Raw genomic sequence first — 6,000 nt, 5'->3', positions numbered from 1 at the left:
GTTAACTTATTATCATTATACATGAGATTGATTTGAACCGTTGCTGTTACACTCGGCTATTGCAAGGGCATTCTTGTGATGAATGTCTAATAACTTATCACTTAATGGATTTTTATTATCTCATATGTGAGGTGATTGCAGATTGCCATCCACCTATGGGCAACTGGAGGAGGGAGAGTCTCTTTGGCAGCATTCTTACTCATCCGAAGCATGGTTCTGCAGTTAAATTCAGATTGCTATGATTCCTTCCTAACGAACATGTACAGAACATTTTTGGCACACTCCAAATTTGTTGAACCGGAAAACATAAAACATATCCAGTTTCTTGCTGATTCTGTTATGGAGTTGTACTCACTAGATATTGCTAAGTCTTACCAGAAGGCATCCATCCTTATACAGCACCTTTCCAAGGTTTTGCAGCATGCCCTCAAAACCAAGACGGAGGTCAGTTTTTCAGCTCATGCATATCACAATTTTAAAAGCCAAATTAGTTTGCTAGTTATCGTGTCTAATTGTTCCTGCTTGTCCATCTATGCATAATGTAGAATATTGCAGTTATTGAATATATTAAAAAGTCTAAGATTTTAGGTTATTAAATATTGTAATATTATGCATTATTGGATGTTTTGGTACCCTTTTTGGTTATAGTATATCGAAAAGCTTAGCCTTTCAAGAGGAAATATTTATGTAGAACCTATATATATGAAATATGATGTTACAATATATAGAAAATTCCTCAGATCTAGTAAACCATCTCCCCCCACTCCTTCACTTTCTCTCTCTGTGAAACTTGCTAGGCCCTTGTTTGGTGCCTTCTTTGATAATGGGAAACTCCTAATAATACTTAATATCCAAAAAAAGAAGAAAAAATTCTGAAAGAACAAAAGCACAATTTATAATACTTATACAGTGTAGTCGATTGAACCTCAACCTTGCGAAATTATGAACATTATGTATGTAACAAACAAACCTTCTCATTTCCTTAAGAGTCATTGACACTTCCAATTCTGTAGATTGGACTGCAGAATTTGCAATTTGATCAAGCCACATGATCAAGATATAGACACATCTAGGGATGTAACTGGGTTGGATGTGGTTTCAATGTAGGCATAATTGGGTATAACCGATGTCACATGGACTCGGTTAGGAGGTCAATGCACCCGTGTTGACACGCCCCGACACGAGTGCGGCTTCAGACACGAGGCAGACTCGGTCAACAAGTGTTGGACTCGGTCAATGCATCGGGGCCGAGTCCGTCCACTTTATAGACTCGGTCAACTTTGATCGAGCCTATTGTTGTCCATATTTAAAATTTATTTTGGACTCAGGTTCGGTCCGATCCGGACCCGATCCGGATCCAAAATGTTTATCGGGGTCGGGGCCGAACCGTAAAGAGGCTACGCAAGGAGAGGGGCTTACGACAGACCCCTCCCCGCTGATCTTTCCCTCTCCCCCAGCCGTCCCTCGCTCTTCGTCCCCTTCAGTCTCGCCAGCGACCTAGACTCCGACGATCGTAGCTGCAGCCAGCCATCGGCGACCCCAGCCACCGGTTCTCTCAGGTATGCACTCCTCCCTCTTCCGTTCTTCTTCCCCTTCATCCGGTAGGGGGCAGATCCTCCTGCCTCGTTCGTGTTTTCCGGCAAGGGATGGAGGCCCCTGCTTGAGTTTATTTTTTCAGTAGGGGGCTCCTGTGCCTCAGATTTGTTTTTCGACAGGGGGCTGCCCCCTGCGTCAGATCTGTTTTCCGGTAGGGGGCTCCGCCCCCTGCCTCAGATCTATTTTCCGACAGGGGGCTGCCCCCTGCGTCGGATCTGTTTTCCGTTAGGGGACTTCGCCCTCTGCCTCAGTTTATTTTTTGGCAGGGCCCCCTACCTCATTCGTGTTTTCCAACAGGGGGTGGAGGCCCCTGTCTCAGTTTATTTTCCGGCAAGGGGCTCCCCTGCCTCAAATCTGTTTTTCGGCAAAGGGCTGCCCCCTGCCTCAGATCTGTTTTTCGGCAGGGGGCTCCACCCCCTACCTCAGTCGCAGGTTTTCGGCAGGGGGCGGAGCCCGCCTCAAATCTATTTTCTGATAGGGGGCTCTCCCCACTGCCTCAACCCCTGCCTTTGTTATTTTCTATCCGGCACACAGTTAGAGGGGTGGAGCTCTTGTTACTATTTTTTTGAAGTGTTTATTAACTTTATTTACATATTTTCTATTCACTTTTCACTTTTCAGATATAATGGCGAGTTCTAGTGGTGTCAATAGAGTTGGTTCAAGTTTAACTCTGAATTAGAAGTTTCTCAACCACTTTGGAGGCTTGTGACAAAAGGGATAAAAAGCTAGTGGTGTAAGATTCACAAAAAATATAAAAAATTTGACCAAATAAAAAAACAAAATAAAGCATCATTTATGTACTATTAATATATAATTAGATATTAAGTGGACAATCTAAACTAAATTATAAAACTAATTCAAAGAAATGACTACAATGCAATAATTTAACTGATCCAACAAAGAAGATGTGATTATTTAACCAAGGAACAAGACCAAAAATCACAATAACTAGCAAGAACCACTCTACATATTTGTATAAAGGACAACATAATGCTATACACCACACATAGTTATACTTAGCAAACACAATTATATAATACAAATAGCATGCAGCTAATAAATAAGCAACAAATCAATGAATTACTAAATCAATATATAATTAATTAATTAATTAACAAGAACAAAGTAATTTTCTGATTAACAGGCCCGATTGTTCAAGAAGAACAGAGGAAGGGAAGAAGAAAAACGAGAAGGAAAGAAGGGGGAGAAGAAGAAAAGGAAGTAGGAGTGAAGAAGAAAAAGAATATCAGAAGAACAATAAGAAGGGGAAGAAGAAGTTGGGCAGAGGAAGAAGGAGAAGAACGGAAGAAGAAAACAGAGAGACCTAAACAATCGAGCCTCCCTTGTTTTTTTAACCTGAGGAGAAGAAGATCTGCAGAAGGAAGGAGAAGAAGATCAGCATAGGAAGAATAAGAAGGAGGAGGAGAAGAAAAGAAGAAGAAGAAGAAGAGACGAAGGAGAGAGAGGGGTACGTACCGAATGGACCCTCCTTCTTCTTCTTCCTTTCGATAGAGGCGAGAGAGAGACCTCCGGCTTCCTCCTCCTTCCTTTCGGCAGAGAGAGAGAGAGAGGGCCTTCTTCCTCTTCTTCTTGAAAGAACACGAGAGGGTTCTTCTTCTTCCTTTCGGCAGAGGCGAGAGAGCCCTAAACAATCGGGCCTCTCTCTTCTTTCAAAAATCGAGAGCCTATTGCCTCACAGGCACTTGCGCTTCATTAACGCGCCTCAAGGCAAAAGCGCACCTTTTACGCTATCCATCAAAAACTTCAAATTAGTCTACCTGAAAGCTGAACACGTTCCATTCGACTAGTGATCCTAAAACAATGACTAAGAGAATAAGCACTCTCCCAAATAACCATACCAACAATGATTCAGACATAGAACACTATATAAGATGATCACAACAAAATTACTTTTCCCACAGAATAACCATATAAACATCGATCAATTGACACCATCTTCATCGAAACAATGATGTAAACCATGTTGTGAAAAGCGATGGGGCATAGAGAAGGGTTCCACTAAAATATGAAGAGAGGAGTAAAGCACAAGCCTTAAAAACACATTTTTAAAAACTTAAAAAAAAAATATATCTAAAAACACAAATAAATAAAAGAAATAACAATGAGAAATAAAAAAACTCAAATAAATACAGAAAGATATGAGAATAATATGTAAAAACAACATTAATGCAGCACCTTGATCTTTGTAAGTATCTAACAAATAAACTATCTATTTAAGGTTATGTCCACGAACGTGGATACAATATGGGCATGAGGCATGCATACATGGTTTTTATGAAAATTAGGACAGGACGTCTTCTCTTGAAAGCTTAATTTATAAAAACACAATACGCAACAAATTTTTATACATAAACATAATTACTACGAGATTCGATTAATCAAGGAATATACAACTAAAGTTTAAAACCAAATAATTAAGTAAAACTCAAAGAAGAAGAGGAAGGAGAAGAAGAAGAACGAAGAGAAGAAGAAGATGGAGAACGGAAGAAGAAGAAGAGACAAAGAAGAGAGAGAGTACCTGGGTGGGGGGACAGCCTCCTCTTCCTTCTTCTTTCGGCAGAAAGACAGAGAGAGAGAAAGAGATTTTGGCGGGGATTCATAGGGAAACGCGATGCTGGGGTTTAGGGTTCTTTTTATCACAGTTCACAGATCGTTGTTCATAGGGTGCGAACCAATGTTGTTAAAATCGGTTGCTCAAGAAAAAAACTCTTAATGAAATCAAATCGGATTGAATCCGTACTTTTCACCACTGGATGACACGTGTTATTAAAATATTTAAAATGTTAAAAATCAATTAAGAATACTAAAACAGAGTTTGAAATGATAGGTAAATCGGCCTCTTTGAATTGAATTGACTGAGAACGGATTCCATATGAATCAGGCCGAATCTGACATTGGTGCAAACGGGTAGAACTGGGCTTAGATCTTTTAGGATCCGAATCTGAATCCAAATTTAAACAGTAGATTCAAATTCAAATTCAAATTCAGATACGATGAGGTAAAGTTGAATCCAAATCCAAAATACATGTGGTGATACTAGATCCCGAAACATAGAACAAAAAGAAGTTATTTATATGCAAGACATAATCTGGTCAGATTTTGCATTGGATCAATTTGAGATCCGAATGCAAAAGTAAACTGATTGAAAATATCAGAATCCCATTATGAATGTACATTTGAATCTTACTTAAAGGATCCATATATGGAGAAAACATGTCTGACTCATATCGTATATTTAACCCTATCCGATCTTCAACCCTAAATTATTCTGATCTTTATTCAAACATACACCACTAAGATATGATGTTATGGTGGAGATCTGATTCATGTCTATACTTAGGTAAGAACTACAACTGGTTTGCATCCATAGACATGGCCAAACCCATCATGTTGGATCCTGGTTTTGGATCAAGTGTTGCTATAGGGTCTTATTATAAAACATGATTATATAGCTTTATGAGTTTCATGTAACCAAAAATTGGTTATGTAGGGGGGATTACTGGAATTTATGGGGGCACTATCTCTAATTAGTGGTGAATTAAATTTAATCTTATGGAACACCTATAAATGAAGACCATGGTTATGGCAGCTCATATGATAGAGCATTTTGTGCTCAGTAAGAGGATTGTGGAGAGCCCCACGGTTAGAGATTGACTTAAATAGCTCAATTGAGAGAACATGTGTCACTACAAGAAAATAGGTTATTAGCGATGGAAATTAGCGACATAATTATTTCGTCGCTAGTTAGCGACGGTTTACCGAGCGAAACACATTCGTCTCTATAATCGCTTAAATTTACGAAAATAGTGATGAACTATATCCTGTCGCAAAATTTGTTGCTAATTAGCGGTGGATTTTGCGACGGAATATTTGGTCGTAACGGACGCAGCATTTGGCAACGGTGTTTGCGACAGACAATTTACCGTAGCGACGGAATATATTCCGTCACCATTTACTTGTTTTTGATTTACGGCGGCTTAGCGACGGAATTACTTCGTCGCTAATCCGTCACTAAGTGTCTCATAACCCTATCCGAGCCCTCTTTTCTTTTTCTTCTTTTGTTGTTGTCGCTCCCGCCAACCGTTCATCGTTCCTGGTTCACCGTCCCCCGCCAGACGTCGTTTGCCGATCGTCGTTTGTCGATCGCCGCCGCCCGAAGACAGGTTCGCCAGCCGTCCCCGCCGTTCATCATTTCCGGCAGGGGGTTTAACCCCTGCGTTTCCAGTAGGGGTTAAACCCCCTGCCTTTCCGGCATGGGGGGTCGACCCCTTGCCGGAAAGGCAAAGGGTTTAACCCCCTGCCGTGTCGGAAACGCGGGGGTTTAACCCCTGCGTTTCCGGCATGGGGGGTCGACCCCCTGCCGGAAAGGCAGTGGATTGCAAA

The sequence above is a fragment of the Nuphar pumila genome, chromosome 13, assembly GCF_984573655.1.
Source record: "Nuphar pumila chromosome 13, dmNupPumi1.hap1.1, whole genome shotgun sequence".
Taxonomy (NCBI): Eukaryota; Viridiplantae; Streptophyta; class Magnoliopsida; order Nymphaeales; family Nymphaeaceae; genus Nuphar; species Nuphar pumila.
Note: the sequence above shows the minus strand (reverse complement) of the source record.